The 23,781-nt window shown below is 38.1% G+C and overlaps 3 pseudogenes; all 3 read left to right on the top strand.

Moving 5' to 3' along the window:
- The first annotated feature begins 1,272 nt into the window (after positions 1-1,272).
- Positions 1,273-2,208, top strand: LOC135231938 (olfactory receptor 4C15-like; annotated as a pseudogene).
- Positions 2,209-15,406: 13,198 nt separating this feature from the next.
- Positions 15,407-16,333, top strand: LOC135232122 (olfactory receptor 4C15-like; annotated as a pseudogene).
- Positions 16,334-22,499: 6,166 nt separating this feature from the next.
- Positions 22,500-23,450, top strand: LOC135232121 (olfactory receptor 5D13-like; annotated as a pseudogene).
- Positions 23,451-23,781: the final 331 nt, after the last annotated feature.

Below are 23,781 nucleotides of genomic sequence, written 5' to 3'. Positions count from 1 at the left end.
CGTATTGAGTCACATTGTTTAAGCAATAGGTTAAGAATTAATAAAGTCTTAATTAATTAAAGAATTAATAAAGACTGGCTTATGTTGAACATGTTGTTTCTATTCTTTACTTCTATGGTTGTTGCCCTTTGTATATGTATTTGATGTGTGTGTGTGTATATATATAGTCGGGCCATTACCTTCTTGTTATAAATCATGTGGAGTTTCTTTTCCTTGAGGTGTCTAATTTAAACATGAGCAAATGAATCAGAAGGTTTTAACCTTGAGAGGTGTGTGGAGACTGTAGAAAGGCCATCCTTACTCTGAAGTTCTCCCTAGAAAAGAAACGTTCTCACCACTTTCTTTATGGATCCAGTGGAATGGACTTTGGCTGTGGCACCAGAAAATCCCAGATCTACCTTTTGTTAATTTCTTGAACTCTCAAACTATAACTTAGCTAATAGCAAAATAGGGATAATAAGACCTCACATGGACAGTATCCTAGACACTAGGCTCTGAGCAATTGCTTTTTTCCTTGCATTATTTCACTCAGTCATGAGCAGAACACTTTGAAGTGAGCTTTATTATTTTTGTCAGCTTCTGTTTACATTTTAAAATGATGACTAAAACAAAAACAAAGGTAACCCAAAACTTAATGCATCCTTATTTTTGTTAAACATACAGTTAGGGAATTTTCTGTTGGTCTTTATTGTTGATAAGAAATGAATTAATTCATCTTAGAGGCCCAGTTCAGCTCTAATTTTTAAAGAAATATTTGGGGGAGTAGGCATGATTTCCAATTGCCTGTTAAAATCCATGTTAGCTGTTCTTTTATTTGTAGGTAAGGCAGTCTCCTGAGAGAGATGCATTTCCCATTCAAGTCATCCTGGTTCCCATGCCATGTCAATGGGAGACATAACTAATACATTATAGTCCTCCTTTCCTCGGATTTTGGATGTGCTTCAGAATCCTCCTCAACATTTCACTCTAGGTAGCCACACCTAACAAGTCAAAGCTGGCACCCACTTTAAAAACTATTTGTCATCCCTTCCCCTGTAGTGAAACTCTGACTGTTTTAAAGAGTTTAACCTCAGTTCTGACTGATGCCTCAAGAAATATTTTATATTCTTAACAACAACGGAAGCACTTAAAATAATTTTGACTATGGATGCACAAATACTTCGATGACTATACTGATAACTAATATCATAAACTGGTTTGAGACAAATATCTTTCTCATAATTTCAGATTCTATATGATCACTGTGTTAGCTTCCACCTTTTCCTCTGAAATATGCAAAACCAAAGCTTTGTAACTGAGTTCGTCCTCTTGGGTCTTTCATGGAACCCAAGTGTTCAAAAAATAGAATTTGTTCTATTTTTGTTTTGCTACATGGCAACTGTTGGGGCCAATTTGCTAGTTGTGGTGACCATCATCAGCAGCCCGACACTCCTGGGATCCCCCGTGTACTTCTTTCTGGCCTTCCTGTCCTTCCTGGATGCCTGCTATTCCTCTGCATTTGCACCAAAGATGATTGTGGACTCACTCTATGAGAAGAAAACCATCTCCTTCAAGGGCTGCATGACCCAGCTCTTTGCTGAGCACTTCTTTCCTGGAGTGGAGGTGATTATCCTCACCGCCATGGCCTATGACCGCTATGTGGCCATTTGCAAACCATTGCACTACCCCTCTATCATGAACTGGAGGCTCTGTGGTATCCTGATGGGGGTAGCCTGGACAGGGGGCTTCCTACATTCTGTGATACAAATTCTCTTTACTTTCCAGCTGCCCTTCTGTGGCCCCAATGTTATTGATCACTTCCTATGTGATTTGTACCCATTATTGAAGCTTGCCTGCACTGACACTCACATCCTTGGCCTTTTTGTGGTTGCCAATAGTGGGTTTATCTGCACCATAATCTTCTTCTTGTTGCTCATCTCCTATTGTGTCATCTTGCTTTAGCTAAAAACTCATAGCTATGAAGGACGGCGGAAAGCTGTCTCCACCTGTGGATCTCACATTGCTATCGTGGTTTTATTCTTTGTCCCATGCATAATTGTGTATGCCTGACCTCCGTCTGCTTTCTCCTTCGACAAGATGGTGGCCATAGTTTACACCTTCGTAACTCCCTTGCTCAATCCTTTGATTTATACTTTCAGGAATAAGGAAGTGAAAAATGCCATGAGGAAATTGTGGACCAGATTGGTGGTGGTTTCTGATGAAAAATAAAGCATTAAACTTAAAAAAATTAAATTTCAAGAGGAAAGAAATAAAAATTGGCTTGACCAAATACTTTATAGGGGCTGGAAACTGTATTGCTGACAGTAATGTAATGCAACAGAAAAATACTAATGGGTGAGTCAGGAAATGCTATTTGCACCCTCGGGTCACCCATATCTTGGAGTTGGCAGCTCAGTATCATCTTAGGGAATCTGAGGAGAGTTGAATTTTATGTTTGTTTAGAATATAATAATGAAAAGAATTCACTAAAAGACAGGAATCAGATTATTAAGCTTCTTGCCATTCAAACCATACTTTGAAAAACTTTTATGGAAAGAAGGAAAAAAAATCTTTGATATCAGGAATAGGAACTTCCTGAAGCTATTTTAACTGAAAAAAAAAAGTTTACTTGTAGAGTACTGATCCTAGTTGAGCAGCCCTGGTGGCACTGTAAGTAAGCCTTCGGCTGCTGATGTAAGGAGTGTTTGTTCGAAACCATCTCTTGCTCTACAGCAGAAAGATGTGGCAGTCTGCTTTCCTTATAAAGATCACAAATCTGGAAACTTTTCCAGTCAGAATTCAAGAGATGGCAATGTTTGTTTGTTTGTTTTAAGGCACATTTCTTCCTAGCTAAAAGACATTTCCCAGCATCCAATGTAGTTAGGGGTGGCCAAGTGACGAATTATGGCCAATAAAATATAAATGAAGGTGGTATATTAAATGATAATTCTGTGACTGTGGAATCGTTGTGGGAATTCAGGCAGCCATTTTGGACCATGAGGATGTGTGTTAAGGTTAGCGGAAAAGCAAGACTGAAGGATTCCATATCCCTAACATAGAGTTGTAACACCAGCCCCATACTACTTGGCTCAAACTTCATTTATGTAAGAGAGAACTAAATTTCCAACTTGTTTAAGTCACTGCTAAAAAATAAAGTAATATCAGAATCTATATCATCTATTACATTTATGAACTGTTCTGTTCATTAATGCTATGATATTCCCTGTTAATTAGTTCTCACAAATTTCGTATCATTCTGTGGGATCCCCAAATTAGTTCACGTTAAATAGACTTTACACATTAAGCATGTTATTTAACAGCTCAATGTCTGACTTTTTTTTTTTTTTTTGGCATCCTGACATCTGAAACAAATCTTGATCTTACTCTTTTGTTATCAGGACTTCTTGTTACTAATACCAGCTGATAAGTTATATGATCACCTTTGTATTAGAATTGGAAAAGTTCACAACTCTTCATGATACTAAGGTTTAGCAAAGAAAAGAATAGAAGGATACTTTAATTTGAAGAACGGTATCTGCCTAAAAAACTACCACAAGTGTCAAACTTAATGGGAAACATTCATGTACTTCCTTCATATTAAATTGAGATAATTTAAACCATCAAACGAGAACTTCCAGACTCCTACAACTATATCTATCGTTCTACCAGCCTCCATTCACTTATATGCTGCCTTCTTAACTGCTGTTTTAAACAAAGTGTCTGTGACCCTTACCAAAGGCAACCATTCTCTTTATTTTTGCATGGGATGTCAACTTCTCACTGCTTACACAAGGACACTTACTTGTCTAAGAATCTCTTCTGTCTTTTATTTCATCTATGTCTCCCTCTCTCTTGGAATAGTTACATTAACAAAGAAGCAATTCATTACCTCTCTCATCCTTAAAGAAACCTTTTTTTTACTCCACTTCCTTTTTATGTAATACCTCATTTTCATTCTCCCTCTTTTGCAGCAGAACTCAAGGGATCACTATGATGCCTGTCTCCCATTTCTCTTCTTCCATTCTCTTTAAACTCCTGTCAGTCACACTTTAATACCTAATACTATCTGAAAATCCTATTCTCAAGGACAACTCAGACCTCTGCAACATAAAACTTAATAGCAATTGCTAGTTTCTCATCTTATTAAATCTATAAGCAGCATTTAACCCAGTTGATGTAGTCCTCTGCCTTCACATACTCTTTACATGACCAAGGTTCCCAAATTAATATCTAAGTCCCAGAATCTTCCTTGAGTTTGAAATCTGGACATCCACCTGCTTTCATGGTATCTCCATCTAAATGACAAATAGATATCTCAAACTGAACAAACCCAAAGCTGTATTCCTGGTTCTGCTCCCATCCCCAGATTGATTCCACCCATGTCATCCTTCATCTTGACTGTTGGCACATTTGATCTATTTGTATTTTCTCATTCCCCACATCCACTCTATCCAGAAGTCCTGTTGGCTTTAACTTTAACATGTATCCCAAATTCAAGAGCTTCTTATCATTTTCGGAGCTGTCACCTAATTCCAAGCCGTCATTGTAATCACCTGGATTATTGCAATTACCTCCTACATAGTCTCCCTGCTTTTATCTTTGAACCCTCTACCCCAATACTCTACCCTCAGCACAGAGAAATGATTTTAAACAATAAATAAGATCATATCATGACTGCAATTGCACTCCATGTCATTCAGGGTAAGGTAAAACATTACAGTTGCTGAAGATCAGGCAGCAGTAATCTTACTGCTCTCCTACCTCTCTGAACTCCTCTCTCACAGGCAACCCCTGATTGATCTTCCAGTCTGTGTGGCCCCTTTCTGTTCCTCTTAGTGACAAGTTATGTTCTTTCCATAGGGACTGTGCATTCATAAGCTATTCCCTCTCTCTGGAACAATTATCTTTCCCCTGACTCTATAAATTGCATCAATTGTCACTTTATGTTCATAGATTTAGAGAACTGATATTTTAGACAGCAGTATGGTATAAAAATGACAGCAATGTGTTACCCTTAGACCTGGGCCAGCAGAACACTATCCTTGCTTCCACACTTTGGAGTGTCTTCTGAAAATTTTATAAGCTCTCCAATGCCCAGTATTGGGAAGCTGGAGGTGCTTTCCAGATGTGGCTCCCCAACCTGGACTTGACTGCATGGGCCCCCTCCTATTTCTCCTTTTCAAGTTGCTGTTCCATACTGTAGCCCATCCGTGGAGTCAACCAGCAGCCTCTATAAGCTCTTATTCAGCCCCAGTGATGTTATGCCAAGTCCTGTGGCTGGGACCTTAGCTCCAGTTGGGTCATCTGGCAAGCAAATGATTTTTGCAGGTTGGGTATTTATTTTTTTCACAGAATTGCACCACATTGGGTTACCAGAGTGGTGCTGACATGCTAAATTTGGGTGACATGGCACATGTTCAGGGCTTTGGGATAAAAATGGTCCCCTGCTACTCCTTGGCCTTGTGCTGTGTGTGGGCCCTTATCAGCTCTCACCTGTCCATGCTCTGACTGAGGGTGTTGAGAGTGGGGAAGACATTCTTTACCTTGAGTGCCCCTCTTCCTGCTACCTAGCGAGATCACCCAGACCTTCCATAGGCTCCACGCCGTGACTCAGGCAGTTCCCTGGGGATTTCTGTCTGTATCACTGCATTTGTGGTCCATATTGGCCAGTTCTTCTGGTTGAGGCAGACATCTAAAATTTTAATAAAAAGAAAACAACACACATTCTTTAATCCCATAGGCAACTGATGTGAAGGTGCTTCTAGGCCTTGACTTTTCTGATGAATCACTTCAATTTTGCATCTTTTGTGGGGTACGAATAGCCATAGAAATAGGTAAAGTAAAATGTTTAAAGATTACATGGAGCAAAAAGCTGTTTTGACCCCTTTCTGAAGTGGCCTTATGGGTCAAATCCAGGCTTCCCCTCAAACTTCCATGGATCTATCATTCATTCTTTTCCAATTAAAGGAAAAGAGAAAAAAATCTTAGAAAACAAAAACAGTTGCTATCAAGTCTAATCTGCCTCACGGGGAACCCGTATGTGTCAGAGAAGAACTGTACATCATAGGGTTTTCAAGAACTGATTTCGTGGAAGTAGATGGCCAGGCTTTTCTTCTGAGGTGCCTAGATGTGGATTGAACTTCAAAGTTTTGGGTTAGTAGCTAAGTGTGTTAACCATTTGTTCCACTCAGAGTCAGAAACCAGGCTCTTGGTTTCAAAGTCATGGAAAATAGGCATCAGTTATTGAGAAAAAGAGATATTTGTATTAATCTATAACCCTGGTGGCATGGTGGTTAATGGCTGCTAACCAAAGGGTTGGCAGTTTGAATTTGCCAGGCGCTCCTTGGAAACTCTATGGGGCAGTTCTACCCTGTCGTCTAGGGTCGCTATGAGTTGGAATTGACTCGATGGCACTGGGTTTGGTTTGGTTGGTTTTTATACATTTTTGCATATTTATACATGAAATGTATTATTCTTTAATAAGCACTCATTGGTCCCCAAACCTAAGAACTAGATATGCTATCCTCATGGATTGATGCTGTGTCTTATCCCAGAACTCAGCTCTTGCTTTTAATAAGAACATAGGCATTTCCCTCCCAGCATACATAGTGTTCTCTTCCTGAACATAAAGGGAAATGTAAGCACCTTCAAATAGAAACTCAAGAACAGATAAAAAAAAAAAAAAAGGTAGGAGACAAAAAATGACCTAATTACTCAGGGACATAAAAGTTTTGCAAACAGTTAAGCAACTCAGACCACATAAAACCATGTCTTGGAGACTCATACTGTTGGGAAGTTTTCAAACCCCAGGGGCAACTGAGAGACAGTACTATAGGTTCATGTCCTCTCTGGGAAACTTCTTTAAATTCTAGCTGGAACTAAAGTAGGAAACTTTTGAATCTTTATTTTTTGTTCCCTGAGACCACGTTGAAGGCAGCACTTGAGAAGCTGTGGGGAATATTCTCCACCTTGTGTGCCTGTGAAGCTCTTTCTCTCTCTTTCAGGTGTAGAAAAAAGGCTTGGGAACAACCTGCACCTTTTATCCAGCCACTGAATGGACTTTTCTCGATGAAGAATATGAGATTGCCATCACCAGAGTTTTCAAGGAACTGATACATGGTGAGATTTATAATTCACAATTTTGCATTTTCTGAGGGAGTTTCAATGTGTAATGTAGTGCTTAAAAGTATGAGTGTAGCGTTCAGGCTACCAAGTATAATACATGGGTTTATCAATGACGTGCACACTTGGGCTAGTTACATCATCTCTCTGGTTCTCAGGCACCTCATCTATAAAGGGGATAATGATATTAGCAAAGTTTGCGGAAACATAAGAAGTAATGCATAATTAATGCTGCACAAATAACAGCTAATGTAATAGAAACTTTTTTCTGGGTTGAGAGTACCAATTACTTAAAATCTAATGAAACTAGATCTGTCTTCAGCTTGTCATCTTCAAGTTAAATCCAAATAACTTAGAAGTGCAAGAAGTTCATATTTTTTCCTAGCTCTTGATATGGCACTTTATTTATGCTTTCTGAATATATTCTCATTTATCATTTCTCCCCTAATACTCTTCCCATCCTGGAGTTTTAGGCTGAGAAGTGGGATTTGTCTGAGATTTCAAAGTATACTGCTATAGGAGCCTGGTATCTTGAGTGCTGCTTTTTCATTTACACAGCTCCTATATATAATATGTCCTTTAATGTTTCCAGAAATATTTCAGGGCAGGGCATTGAGAGTAAGGAAATATGATTTATTCAAATCACAGAGCAGAGCCTTGACTTTGAAATTTTTCCTGTGTGTTTGATGTCATAGGTAGCACTAGGTTTCTGTCTCAGAATTGTTCAAGAATGTCTAAATGACTGAAGCTCTGAACTGCTGTGGTGCTAGTTGGGGTGCCCTGTGTCTCTCTCCCAAAATAAACTAAACTACTAAGAGAGAACAAATAAGGCTCAGGCATCCATCAGGAAGTATACAGGCGGAGAGAGTGGTTAGTATTTTTTTTTAAGTCCAGGAATAGAGTATAAGATGAGATAGTTAGAGAAATCAGTGGAGCAACACTGAAAGAGAGAAAAACATCTGCAAAGTGAAGAGAAGAGATTTCCCAGGTTATCAGGGAAGGGGATATGCTTAGGTAGACAGACAACGTATAAATATTGCTGAAATACGTGATAGTAATAATCTGGATCAAAAACACAGTGGACTAAGAAACAACAGGGAGGATGATTAAGAATGGAATTTAAATCTATTCTTTTAATTTATAGTAACCATGTTTATTTACCTATGCATATACATATGCAGGTAGGACATATACACATATATGTACATTTAAAGGATTCTAAAATATACGTTCATATCTCTATTACATGAAAGACAATGACAAAGACACTGCTTATACTGACAACCTTAGTACTAAATCTGCACATAGCTTTGAATGTTATATATACTTCAAAGTTGAAACAGAAGTTTCTATTGTTTTTCAATGATTAGTATTAGAATTAATTTTGCTGTTTCACATTCAAACTAATAGTATGGAAATAGTGGTCGTGGGGGTAATTTGGGGCTGCAAGGAAAACGTCCAATATCACAGTCCCAAGAGATGCCCCAGAGCACACAGTTCACAGCTGGCCTTTGTTGGGGGGGCCCTAAGGAATCTCTCATGCTGTGTGTGGCTATCAAGAAAGAAGAGACCATGGAATCTTCTCGGAGAAGTGTGGACAGAATAAACTGCTTCCTTAGATGGAGACATGAATTTGAAATTGATATCAGAGTGAGTGTAGGAGCTGGGTAAGGCTTACCTCATGGTATGGCTATTTATGGAAAATCTATAACAATTGTAACATTTTAACATAATAGTCTAACCCCTATTGTGTTAGCATGATAATTCTACTTATACAAACAAATTATATTGGATTATGAAGTAATCCCCAAATCCCACCTCTTTTTTCTGAACTGTTTAGTTGATGGAAAATATGGTGGTGTGGGTTTAACCTTGATTATAAATATTTGAAATATCCTTATGATTATATAAATATACATAACGAAAAGGAAAAAATCTCTACCATTTTCATGTGTTCCCGTCTAGATTTTAAAATTATATTAATATGTCTATACAAATAGGCATGTATGTTAAAATTTTCTTCTGCTTTTCTCATTTAACATACTGTAAAAATACTTCACCTTCCATGTCTCTATTATTCATTAGCATTTTATTCACAGTATCATGCCCTATTAATTTGAAGTAGCCTGATTTACATAAACATCTTACTGTTATTGAACATTTTGGGCATTTCTTTAAAATTTTATTTTTATAAGTGACACCGCATCACCTTTTGTTATAAAACTTCGTCCACCTCATCTCACTTTTAGAATAATTGTTTAGAGTTCAGGTAACTAGTATACATGATACAAAGGTGTTTATAAGTCAGAAATATTTACTAAGTTTTTTCCAAAAGTTTTACATGAATGGGAACAGTTCCATTGCAAATTTAGCAAGGAGTATAATTTTTTGAAAAAAGTGATTTTAACAATGCATAATTTATTCTTAAGGCAGATTCAATTTTCTAGCTCACTCTGTGTGTGTAGTCACTGCTTGAAAATAATTCTGACATCACTCTTTCATGTGTTTAAAGCTTCATACTTTGCCAGTCACTTTCCTATTAACCGTCTTACTGGACTCTCTTAAGTGAGGCAGCTTGAACAAGTGCTACTCTCCCTACTTTATAGGTGAGAACACTGAGGCTGAGTGTTTCGTTCAAGGGCACATGGCTAGTCCATGATGAAGCTGGGAAGGCTACATTTTTGATAGCAGAAACAAAGTCATTACCTTTTTCTTTTTTAAAAAAGGGTTTAATTCTGAGTAATTTTAAATTTAAGGAGAAGTTGCTCAGGTTCTGTAGCGAGTTATTGTGTACTCCTCACCTAGCTCCACCTAATGTTAACATCTCATGTAACCCTGAGTTCATTTGGAAAATCTATGAAACAGACGTTGGGATATTACTGTTAATTTAATTCCAGACTTTATTCATAATTCACTACTTCTTTCACTACTGTCCTTTCTTCCTGTTCTAGGACCCAATACAGGACAGTTAACTTTTAAATGACTTAAAATCATGGACTTCGTGGTCATAAGCCATGAGGACATTGTATTCTCCATTATAAACATTTTAACACTAATTTTGGAAATTCTTTTGATCTAAAAGCAGAGGGGGCTGATTTGTTTATATCTAAAGCTCATTTTAGTTATAAAACTGTATTACACTTAGAACTCCCCATATAGGGGAAATGAAGAGATTAAGATTTACTTAATTATTAATATAGATTCAATTTAAAGTTCTTTGTCTAAAGAAACTACCTGAATAGAAGTGGATTCATGTGAGTTTGAGAGCTACTAAAGGACTACAAAGTTTATTTAAAAATTCTATGCATTAAAAATTAGCGTATCTACACTGTGACCAAATGAAATAATTTACATTGTTAAATAAAAGGTTGAGTCAAAGAGCTTATCATTAAAAGCGCTTACTAGCCCTGTTCATGATAATATGGGAATTATAAATAAAAATCTTGGTAATTCTTCTCTGTGTCAGTGGTCTGGGGGCTTGATCTCCTATTGAACATTTTTATGTGTATTGTGTTATCTGATTCTATCAGTAGACATTCTTATACTTACCAGAAGCGTGTAAACCAAGGGTTTTAAGTAACTTGTTCCATGAGACATATCTAAATAGAAGAGCTTGGATTTGAACCCAAGCCCGTATGAGTCTAGAGTTGATGTTCTTACTCGTATCACTTCATGGCCTCTCTTGCTTTGGTCCTTGGCTAAACTGACCACTGTTGGCTCATATATTGATATTCTTTCATTTTTAATAAATGGTTGTTGACAGATCCAAGGACCTTTTTGGGTTTGTTTAATATTCTTGTTTTCTGGGTGACGGCTTGTAGCTACATATGGAGTTAATAGTGCTGCCACAATTTTAAGTTGCCTAGGCTCCTGGGAACATAAGGAAAAGGCTGTTTTAAAGCAAGCGAACAGAAGACATTAACCTATACTATTGAATATTTGTTAATTTTATTCTTTAATCTAAGTGACATTCATCAAAATCAGTTCATTGTTAATTCTCACAATAAGCCCCACTATTCTTTCATTCATTTCTGTTGTTGTTAGGTGTCCCCAAGTCATTTCCTACTCATAGTGAACATTTTGGACACTTCCAAAATCTTATTTTTAGAAATGTCACTGCATCACTTTTTGTTGTGAAACTTCCCCCACCTGATTTCACTTTTAGAATAAAACTGTACATTCACCTATGTGCATCAAACATAATTATGTAAACTGTTTGACTGATAAACTTCTACTATGTGTGCAGGTGAGGAGGACACAGTCATCCTTCAAAGCTGTATCTACCTATGGAAAATGAAGTCAGGAGTTGATGTAATTGTCTGGTTGACTCATAGTTGCTGTCAATTTATATATGTATATTATGTGTATGGTTAAGAGCTCAGTTGATAACCCAAAGGTCAGCGTTTTGAATTCACCAGCCACTCTTTGTAAATCCAGTGGGGGCAGCTCTACTCTGTCCTAGAGTGTTGCTCTGAGTCAGAATTGATTCCTCGGCAGCTTTTTTTTTTTTTGGTTTTATGATGAGTATGTATATGATCTCCAGCTCTTTGCACATATCATTATAATACTTTACTTTGTCTTCTCGAGAGGCCCTTTGAAATCTTCTGTTCAGTTCTTTTACTTCATCAATTCTTTCTTTTGCTTTAGCTGCTCGATGCTCAAGAACAAGTTTCAGAGCCCCTTCTGACATCCATCTTAGTCTTTTCTTTCTTTCCTATCTTTTCAGTGACCTCTTGCTTTCTTCATGGATGATGTCCTTGACGTCATTCCACAACTCCCCTGGTCTTTGGTCACTAGTGTTCAATGCATCAAATCTATTCTTCAGATGGTGTCTAAATTCAGGTGGGATATACTCAAGGTCATATTTTGGCTCTCGTGGACTTGTTCTGATTTTCTTCAGTTTCACCTTGAACTTGCATATGAGCAGTTGAAGGTCTGTTCCACAGTTGGCCCCTGGCCTTGTTTTGACTGAAGCTATTGAGCTTTTCCATCATCTCTTTCCACAGACGTAGTCAGTTTGATTTCTGTGTGTTCCATCTGGCGAGCTCCATGTGTATAGTCTCTGTTTATGTTGGTGAAAGAAGGCATTTGCAATGAAGAAGTCGTTGGTCTTGCAAAATTCTATCATTGGATCTCCAGCATTGTTTCTATCCCCAAGGCCATATTTTCCAACGACTGATCCTTCTTCTTTGTTTCCAACTTGTGCATTCCAATCACCAGCAATTATCATGTGCAATTAATTAATATGTGTAAAGAGCTGGAGATAAGAAACCAAAAGGGAAGAACATGCTTGGCGTTTCTCAAGCTGAAAGAACTGAAGAAAATATTCAAGCCTCGAGTTGCAATAGTGAAGGATTCCATGGGGAAAATATTAAACAATACAGGAAGCATCAAAAGAAGATGGAAGGAATACACAGAGTCATTATACCAAAAAGAAATAGTCGATATTCAACCATTTCAAGAGGCGTCATATGATCAGGAACTGATGGTACTGAAGGAAGAAGTCCAAGCTGCTCTGAACGCATTGGCAAAAAATGAGGCTCTAGGAATATCAATTGAGATGTTTCAACAAACAGATGCAACACTGGAGGTGCTCCCTCATCTATGCCAAGAAATATGGAAAACAGCTTCCTGGCCAACTGACTGGAAGAGATCCATATTTATGCCTATTACCAAGAAAGGTGATCCAACCAAATGTGGAAATTACAGAACAATATCGTTAATATCACATGCAAGCAAAATTCTGCTGAAGATCATTCAAAAATGCCTGCAGCAGTATATTGACAGGGAACTGCCAGAAATTCAAGCTGGTTTCAGAAGAGGATGTGGAACCCGGGGTATCATTGCTGATGTCAGGTGGATCCTGGCTGAAAGCAGAGAATACCAGAAGGATGTTTACCTGTGTTTTATTGACTACGCAAAGACATTCGACTGTGCGGATCTTAACAAACTATGGATAACACTGGGAAGAATCGGAATTCCAGAACACTTAATTGTGCTTCTGAGGAACCTTTACATGGAACAAGAGGCAGTTGTTCAGACAGAACAAGGAGATAGTGATTGGTTTAAAGTCAGGAAAGGTGTGTGTCAGGGTTGTATTCTTTCACCATACCTATTTAATCTGTATGCTGAACAAATAATACGAGAAGCTGGACTATATGAAGAAGAACGGGGCATCAGGATTGGAGGAAGACTCATTACCAACCTGGGTTAGGTAGATGACACAACCTTGCTTGCTGAAAGTGAAGAGGCCTTGAAGCACTTACTAATGAAGATCAAAGACCACAGCCTTCAATATGGATTACACCTCAACATAAAGAAAACAAAAATCCTCACAACTGTACCAATGAGCAACATCATGATAAATGGAGAAAAGATTGAAGTTGTCAAGGATTTCATTTTACTTGGATCCACAATCAACACCCATGGAAGGAGTAGTCAAGAAATCAAAAGATGCATTGCATTGAGCAAATCTGCTGCAAAAGACCTCTTCAAAGTGTTGAAGAGCAAGGATGTCACCCTGAAGATTAAGGTGCGCCTGACCCAAGGCATGGTATTTTCAATTGCGTCATATGCATTTGAAAGTTGGACAATGAATAAGGAAAACTGAAGAAGAGTTGACGCCTTTCAATAGTGGTGTTGGCTAAGAGTATTGAATATACTATGGACTGCCAAAAAACCAAACAAATCTGTCTTGGAAGATATACAATCAGAATGCTCCTCAGAAGCAAGGATGGCAAGGCTGCGTTTTACCTACTTTGGACATGTTGTCAGGACGGATGAGTCCCTGGAGAAGGACATCATGCTTGGCAGAGTACAGGGTCAGCAGAAAATCGGAAGACCCTCAACAATTTGGATTGACACAGTGGCTGCAACAATGAGCTCAAACATAACGATTGTAAGGATGGCGCAGGACTGGGCAGTGTTTTGTTCTGTTGTGCATAGGGTTGCTATGAGTCCGAACCTCTCGACGGCAGCTAACAACAACAATGTATATGATAAGGCCATTACCCTCTGATTATAAATCGTTTGCAGTTTCTTTGCCTTTAGGTGACTCATTTATGCATGAACAAAGGAATCAGAAGATTTTAACCTTCAGAGGTGAATGGAGACCGTAAAAAGGCCATCCTTGCTCTGAAGTTCTCCCTAAAAAAAAAATTCTCATCCCTTTCCATATTAAGGAAACTCTGGTGGCATAGTGGTTAAGTGCTACGGCTCCTAACGAAAGGGTTGGCAGTTCGAATCCACCAAGCGCTCCTTGGAAACTCTATGAGGCAGTTCTACTCTGTCCTATAGGGTCGCTATGAGTCGGAATCGACTCGACGGCACTGGGTTTGGTTTTGGTTTTTTGGTTTTCCATATTAATTCAGTGGAACCAACTTGGGTTTTGGAGCCAGAAAATCCAAATCTACCTCTGTTATTCTTTTGAATATAACCTCTCAAACGATGAGTTTGTTACCAGTAACACGTGGATAATAAGACTTAACATGGACTATATCCTAGACACTAGGCACTCAGAAATTGCTTTCCTTCCATTGCCTTACTTAGTCATCAGCACAACATTTTGAAGTAGTATTATTATTTTTATCATTTTCTGTTTTCATTTTAAAATGATGAATTAAAAGAGCAACCCAGCACTTATTACTTGCTAAGCATACAGCTAGGCACTTTTCCACAGGCCTTTATTTTTTATAAGGAATTAATTAATTCATCATAAATGTCCAGTTCAGCTCAGACTTTTAAGGAAATATTTGAGAGAATATGTATGATTTCCAAGTGCCTCTTAAGCTGCAAGTTGTCTCTTCTTCTATTTGTAGATAAGGCAATCTTCAGGTGAGAGATGCATTTCCCGTGCAAGTCATGCTTGTTCCCTTGCCATGCCAATAACAGGCAAGAGTAAGACATTACGGTCCTCCTTTCTTCAGAGCCTCGATGTATTTCAGACTCCTTCTCAACAAGTCACTTTTGGTAGCCAATATGGACTAATCAGAGTCAGGACCTAGATAAAAAAAAAAAAAAAATTGTCATCCCTACCACTTATGAGTGTTTCCCTTCGCTCATACTGAAGCTCTATTTTAAAGTATTTAACCTCAGTTCTGCCTGATGTCTCACTACTACCTTCAAGAAATTTCTAATTTCATATTCTCAACAAAAATAGAAGCACTTAAAATAACTTTGCTTATGGATGCACCAACCTGTTGATGACTAGTTAATACCATATACTATTCTGAGACAAATATCTCTGTCTCTTAATTTCAGATTCTTCAAGGTCACTGTGGTAGCTTCCACCTTTTCCTCTGACATCATGCAAAATCAAAGCTTTGTAACTGAGTTTGTCCTCTTGGGGCTTTCACAGAATCCAAATGTTCAAAAAACAGGATTTGTTATATTTTTGTTCTCCTACATTGCAACTGTTGGGGGCAATTTGCTGATTGTGGTGACCATTATCAGCAGCCCAGCACTCCTGGGCTCCCCCATGTACATCTTTCTGGCCTTTCTGGCCTTCCTGGATGTGTGCTATTCCTCTGCATTCGCCCCAAAGATGATTGTAGACTCACTCCACGAGAGGAAAACCATCTCCTCCGAGGGCTGCATGACCCGGCTCTTTGCTGAACATTTATTTGCTGGTGCTGAAATGATTATTCTCACTGCCATGGCCTGTGACCGCTGTGTGGCCATTCGCAAGCCATTGCGCTACTTCTCTCTCATGAACTGGAGGCTCTGTGGTATCCTGATGGGGTAGCCTGGACAGGAGGCTTCTTGCATTCTGTGATACAAATTCTCTTTACTTTCCTGCTGCCCTTCTGTGGCCCCAATGTCATCAATCACTTCCTATGTGATTTGTACCCATTACTGGAGCTTGCCTGCACTGACACTCACATACTTGGCCTTTGGGTGGTTGCCAATAGTGGGTTTATCTGCATCATAAATTTCTCCTTGTTGCTTATCTCCTATAGTGTCATCTTGTTCTCGCTAAGAACACAGCTCTGAAGGCTGGAGGAACGCTCTTGCCACCTGTGGATCTCACATTTCTGTTGTGGTTTTATTCTTTGTCCCATGCATATTTCTATATGCCCGACCTCCATCTTCTTTTTCCTTCGATAAGATGGCGACCATATTTTACACCATTGTAACTCCCCTGCTCAATCCTGTGATTTACACTTTCAGGAATAAGGAAGTGAAAAATGCCATGAGGAAGTGGTGGACCAAATTGCTGGTGGTTTTTAATTAAAAATAAAACACTAAACATAACAAATTAAACCTTCCAGAAGAAAGAAATCAAAATGGGCTCAGACAAGAACTTTGTAGGGAATGGACCTTGTTAGACAGAAGGAAATGTAATGCAACACAAAAACACTGACGTGGAGGTCTGGAAATGCTCTTTGCATCCTCAGATTACTCATCATCTCAGAGTTGGTAGCTCAGTATCATTTTATGTAAACTAAGGAGGGATGAATTTTTTTTTAATAATTTTTATTGTACTTTAAGTGAAAGTTTAAAAATCAAGTCAGTCTTTCACACAAAAACCCATATACACCTTGCTACAGACTCCCAATAACTCTCCCTCTAGTGAGACAGCCCACACTCTCCCTCCACTCTCTCTTTTCGTGTCCATTTCACCAGCTTCTAATCCCCTCCACCCTCTCATCTCCCCTTCAGGCAGGAGATGCCAACATAGTCTCAAGGGTCCACCTGATCCAAGAAGCTCACTCCTCATCAGCATCCTTCTCCAACCCATTGTCCAGTCCAATCCATGTCTGAAGAGTTGGCTTCAGGAATGGTTCCTGTCCTGGGCCAACTGGTCTGGGGGTCATGACCACCAGGGTCCTTCTAGTCTCAGTCAGACCACTAAGTCTGGTCTTATGACAATTTGGGGTCTGCATCCCACTGCTCTCCTGCTCTCTCAGAGTTTTTCTGTTGTGTTCCCTGTCAGGGCAGTCATCAGTTGTAGCTGGGCACCATCTAGTTCTTCTGGTCTCAGGATGATGTAGTCACTGGTTCAGGTGGCCCTTTCTGTCTCTTGGGCTCGTAATCACCTTACGTCCTTGGTGTTCTTCATTCTCCTTTGATCCAGGGGGTTGAGACCAATTGATGCATCTTAGATGGCTGCTTGCTAGTGTTTAAGACCCCAGACGCCACTCTTCAAAATGGGATGAAGAATGTTTTCTTAATAGATTTTATTGTGCCAATTGACTTAGATGTTCCCTGAAACCATGGTCCCCAGAACCCTGCCCCTGCTATGCTGGCCTTCGAAGCATTCAGTTTATTCAGGAAACTTCTTTGCTTTTGGTTTAATACAATTGTACTGACCTCCCCTGTATTGCGTGCTGTCATTCCCTTTACCTAAAGTAGTTCTTATCTACTAACTAATTAGTGAATACACCTCTCCCACCCTCCCTCCCTCCCCCCCTCGTAACCACAAAAGAATGTGTTCTTCTCAGTTTAAACTATTTGACAAGTTCTTATAATAGTGGTCTTATACAATATTTGTCCTTTTGCAACTGACTCATTTCACTCAGCATAATGCCTTCCAGGTTCCTCCATGTTATGAAATGTTTCACAGATTCCTCACTGTTCTTTATTGATGCGTGGTATTCCATTGTGTGAATATACCATAATTTATTTATCTATTCATCTGTTGATGGGCACCTTGGTTGCTCCATCTTTTTGCTATTGTAAACAGTGCTGCAATAAACATGGGTGTGCATGTATCTGTTCATGTAAAGGCTCTTATTTCTCTAGGATATATTCCAAGGAGTGGGATTGCTGGATCATATGGTAGTTCTATTAATAGCTTTTTAAGGAAGTGCCAAATCGATTTCCAAAGTGGCTGTACCATTTTACATTCCCACCAGCAGTATAGAAGTGTTCCAATCTCTCCACAGCCTCTCCAACATTTATTATTTTGTGTTTTTTGGATTAATGCCAGCCTTGTTGGAGTAAGATGAAATCTCATTGTAGTTTTGATCTGCATTTCTCTAATGGCTAATGATCGTGAATATTTCCTCATATATCTGTTAGCTACCTGAATGTCTTCTTTAGTGAAGTGTCTATTCATATCTTTTGCCCATTTTTTAATTGGGTTACTTGTCTTTTTGCAGCTGAGTTTTCCAGTATCATGTAGATTTTAGAGATCAGACGCTGATCAGAAACGTCATAGCTAAAAACTTTTTCCCAGTCTGTACATAGTCTTTTTACTCTTTTGGTGAAGTCTTTGGATGAGCATAAGTGTTTGATTTTTAGGAGCTCCCAGTTATCTAGTTTTTCTTCTACATTCTTTATAATGTTTTGTATACTGTTTATTCCTTAGTGGTTGGTGCATAAATTTGAATAATAGTTGTATAAACTGGTCTTCGTTGTAGGTTTCTAGGTATTATCCTATCACTGACAACATTGTACTTCAGGATAGATCTTGAAATGTTCTTTTTGATGATGAATACAAAGCCATTCCTCTTCAAGATGTCCTTCCCGGAATAGTAGACCATATGATTTGTTTGCTTCAAAATGTCCAACACCTGTTCATTTCAGCTCTCTCATGCTTAGGATGTTGATGTTTATGTTTTTCATTTCATTTTTGACAATTCCCAATTTTTCTAGATTCATACTTCATACATTCCACACTCCAATTATTAATGGATATTTGCAGCTGTTTTTTCTCATTTTGAGTCAGGCCACATCAGTAAATGAAGGCCCCAAAGGCTTGACTCCAACCACATCATTATGGTCGACTCTACTTTGAGGGAGCAGTTGTTCCCCAGTTGTATTTTGAGTGCCTTCCAACCTGGGGGGCTCATCTACAGGCACTATATCAGAAAATGTTTCACTGCTATTCATAAGGTTTTCACTGGCTAAATCTTTTCAGAAGTAGACTGCTTTGTCCTTGTTCCTAGTCTGTCTTAGTCTGGAAGCTCAGCTGAAACCTGTCAGCCATGAGTGACCTTGCTGGTATTCGAATACTGGTGGAATAGCTTCCAGCAACAGAGCAACAGGCAAGCCCCCACAGTATGACAGATGGCAGACACATGGAGTACATGCATATGAATAGATTGAAAATAGAATGTCTTGATTCAAATGCACCTTAGTCATCAAAGTGACATGTTTGCTTTTTAAACTTTAAAGAGGTATTTTGGCACAGATTTTCCCAATGCAATACATCATTTCATTTCTTGAGTTCTGCTTCCATGGGTATTGATTATTGGTGTGTTTGTATTACTAAACTCCAGACTGTGTTTAAATCTCACAAGTTTTTCTATCAATGTCCTCTCTCTGTTTCATGATCTAATTCAGTGTATCACATGGCATTTAGCTATAGTCTCTCCAGTGTCATCTGGTCTGTGACAGTTTCTAAATTTTTCTCATTTTTCTTGACTTTGAAAATCTTAAAGAGCACTGGCTAGATATCTTATAGAATGTCCCCAAATCTAAGTTTGTCTGATGGCTCTCTGTGATTAAGTTGGGATTTTGAGTTTTGAAGAAGACTTTCACAGAGGCGAACTGCCCTTATCATCACATCGTATCAGGGAGTGCATGATATGCCCATGGCATCACTCATGATGGTAATCTTCATCATTTGGTTAAGGTAGTTTTGCCACATTTCTCCACTAGAAACTTAAATGTAGAATTTCAAATGCAATACAGTTAATAGCAGTTATTTTTTATATGTTCTTTTTTCAAACTCTATAGTTCATGTTTTCTTGAGGAAATATGAATTCTTTTAATAATTTAATTTCTAAAAGAAGACTAATGGAATAGATTTAGTAATTATCCTTAATGATTTTAAAGAAAATACATCCACCACAATGACTCAAGAGAGCATTTCAACTAATTGCTTGGTTTGTGGATCACTGAGTAATGTTTTAGTTATGATTCTCTAGGGTCTATATCTCCACGGTCATGGCAACCCAAACCCCCTGTGCCAACGAGTCGATTCTGACTCATAGTGACCCACGGTCATGGCAGCAGATATAAATCCAGAGACTGGGAGGTTTTGGACTGTGGATTTGGGTTCAGTTTTTTTTTTTTTTTTTTAATCTCTGATATTTCTTATATCTGGGAAATAAAATGCCGTTTTTCTGGCACACTCATTTAAATGTACTGTCACTTGTGCTACAAACCTCAGGTCTGCTAGTTTTTTTTTTTTTAAAGAATATTCAATTACTGAGAAGAAAACTGCCTGAAATTCAATTATCTTAAAAGGAAATCCTCATTAAATTAATTAATCAAAAGCTCCTGGTTTCAGGTCAGTTCAGTTCTCTTCCGGTATTTTTCTATTAAGGTAGAAAACATGGAACTCCAGCTCATACAGATTAAAAAATGTAATAGATCCCTTTTTATGGTTGGACCTGTTTGAATTTTCACTAACAGGGCATGAAATGATCCTGAGAATTATACTGTGTGTTGTAGAAACTGGCAGTGGTGATACTATTAAGAATTAATAGAGAAAAGTGGCAGAAGACTTTGTAGATGTTTGCTGATTTTGACCTCCCCTCATCCTAGTTTCCATTTGAATAAAATCCTAATTCTAATCCAAGGGTTTTCAACAAGTTTATTTGAAATTGCTGGGGCAAATGTCAAAGTTTTCTCTGTGTATCTTTTTGTTATGGACCTAATAAGTGTTTTAAGTAGTAGCAGAAATAGTAGCCATCTCCCTAACTTGCCAGGGTTTTGCCTAGTTAAAATAGGGTAGATGTTCAAATGTTGAGGGAGAACTTAATTATTAAAATAGCATGAACAATAATGGGCGTTTAAAATGTATCTACCCAGTCCCTTTTGTTATCGGGAAGAATAAGCTCACGACAAATACTCTGTGTCGGGGCTACTTGTAGTCCATGTAAAGTAGGCACTCCTGGGGCTGAGTCCAGGCAAAGCTGTAAAGTTGAGACAGATCACTGATGCGTTTTTGCTGCAGCCTCATGTCTATATCCCGGGGACAGTCATTTTGTGATGTTACTGTTCTCATTGCCAAGTTTGTCTCATCATAAAAGAGGGCTTGCTTCTTATTGGTTAAGAAAATATATAATTTGCAGTGTAGAATGTTTTTTTTAGTGGAATTATTGTTGGTGAATATAAGATAGATATTTGAAACTATATATGTATATGTGTGTGTGTATACACACATATGCATGTGCATAAGAAAGAAATTACTTTAATTAATTTTTACTACTCATAAAATTTTAATTAATTAAATTTAATTAATAATAAAAGTTAAGCACAACAATCAATAGAAACCCCATAAAATATTCAGGAGTCAGTATACCATTGATGGAGGTTTTGATGACAGAGACTACATGAGCATCTCAGGGATGAGATTATGTATAGAAATCTGAACTATTAAGTGAAAAGTTGGGCTAGATACATTTTAAGGTATATTTCAACTCAAAAATTCTATAAATATTTAATTCCATGGTATGCCCAGACAAGATGGAAAATTTAAAAGTAAGTAATTCTAAAATTTATAAAGGTTCTTTGTGCTTTTATTATACCACCCTTGATTCTGGTTTCTTTAATTTGCTTATATGCCCTATATGTATATGTTAGTTTCATATTAATAATACTAACAAATACTAGCATTTACATAGTTATAGATATATGTAATAGTAACATATAATAAAGAGTAATATATTAAAAACCCACTGCCATCGAGTCAATTCCAACTCATAGCGACCCTATGGGACAAAGTAGAACTGCCCCATAGAGCTTCCAAGGAGCACATGGTGGATTCAAACTGCCTACCTCTTGGTTAGCAGCTGTAGCACTTAACCACTACACCACCAGTGCTTCCAAAGTTATATATGTGTGTATATATATATATATATATATATATACATACATATATATATAGAGAGAGCCCTGTTGTTGTAGTGGAAACTTTGGTGGTCTAATGGTTGACCTTAGAAACTCTCCTTGGAAACTCTAAGCGGCAGTTCTACTCTGTCCTATAGGTTCACTATGAGTTGGAATCTATTTGATGTCAGAGGGTTTGGTTTTGGATTTCGTTGGTGTAGTGGTTGAGAGATGAGCTGCTAAACCCTAAGGAGCAGTTCTACTCTGTCCTATATTGTCACTATGAATCTGAATCAACTTAATGGCAACAGGTTTTTTTCATTTATATATTTTTCACACCAGTGTTTTTCACACTTTAGCAGGCAACAAAATCACCTGGAGGCCTGATTTCACCCCAAATTATGAGTCCCATCTCACAGTTTTTATTTAGGAGGTTGGCAGTAGGCTGAAGAATTTGCATTCCTAATAAGTTCCCAAATGATTCTGATGTTGCTGATTTGGGGGCCACACTTTGAAACTCACTTTTTCATATCACTCCCCACAGAACCACATGAAACCTCTTTCCTCTCTCTGCTTCTTCCTAGTCAACTTGTGTTTTTTCTCCAACAGGAATCATGTTATCAGAAGGAAATCAAAGTATCATACCCACGTTTATACTGTTGGGTTTTTCAGAATACCCAGAACTCCAGGTACAACTCTTCCTGACTTTCTTGTCCACCTACACAGTCACCGTGGTGGGGAATCTAGGCATGATAATAATTATCAGGATCGATCCAAAACTCCACACGATTGTGTATTTTTTCCTCAGTCACTTGTCTTTTGTGGATTTCTGTTATTCCACTGTAGTTACACCCAAATTGCTGGAGAACTTGATGGTGGAAGACAGAACTATCTCTTTTTCTGGTTGCATCATGTAGTTTTGTCTTGCTTGCTTATTTGGAGTGACAGAAACATTCATGCTAACGGTGATGGCTTATGACCATTTTGTGGCAGTTAGTAACCCCTTGCTGTATACTACTACTATGTCTCAGAAGCTTTGTGTTCTGCTGGTTGCTGGGTCCTACACATGGGGTGTAGTGTGCTCTCTGGCACTCAAATACTTTCTTCTCACATTATCTTATTGTGAGTCTAGCACTATAAATAATTTTATCTGTGACCACTCTGTAATTGTTTCCGTCTCCTGCTCAGACCCCTACATCAGTCAGATGCTGTGTTTTATTATTGTTGCCATATTCAATGAGGTGAGCAGCCTGATGATCATCTTTACTTCCTATGTATTCATTTTTATCACTGTCATGAAGATGCCTTCTACAAGTGGATGCCTTAAAACCTTCTCTACCTGTGCCTCCCACCTGACTGCCGTCACCATCTTCCATGGGACCATCCTTTTCCCCTACTGTATCCCTAACCGCAAAACTTCCTGGCTCATAGTTAAAGTGGCTTCTGTGTTTTATACTCTGGTGATTCCCACATTGAATCCCTTAATCTACAGCCTTAGGAGCAAGGATGTGAAGGACACATTCAGAAAATTAGTTAAAACAAAACTCCTTTTTCAATCACCATGATATTGGTGTATCAGTATTTTATATTCCAAAAATAATTTGATTCATTATGCTAAAGATTGTTCAACTCGTGTAGTATAATTTATTATTCAGATTATTTTACCCAGTAGCCTGTGAGTTAATACATCTACAGTAGCATATGTACGATTTTATGATGACTGATGTTTGCATATATCAATGTTTAGTGAAATAGCTCTAAAGCACATGTAAACCAAACATTAAAAATAAAATAAAATTCTCAACTTGTTGCAATGTATGTGAATTATTTTAAAATACTTTACCATATATAGTGTAATTTTTTATGTGTGTTCCCAAAGTAAATCAAATTCCTAGT

Source organism: Loxodonta africana, chromosome 7 (genome assembly GCF_030014295.1).
Source record: "Loxodonta africana isolate mLoxAfr1 chromosome 7, mLoxAfr1.hap2, whole genome shotgun sequence".
Lineage (NCBI taxonomy): Eukaryota > Metazoa > Chordata > Mammalia > Proboscidea > Elephantidae > Loxodonta > Loxodonta africana.
The sequence above is the reverse complement of the archived record's forward strand: the minus strand, read 5'-3'. Positions and strand labels throughout refer to the sequence as shown.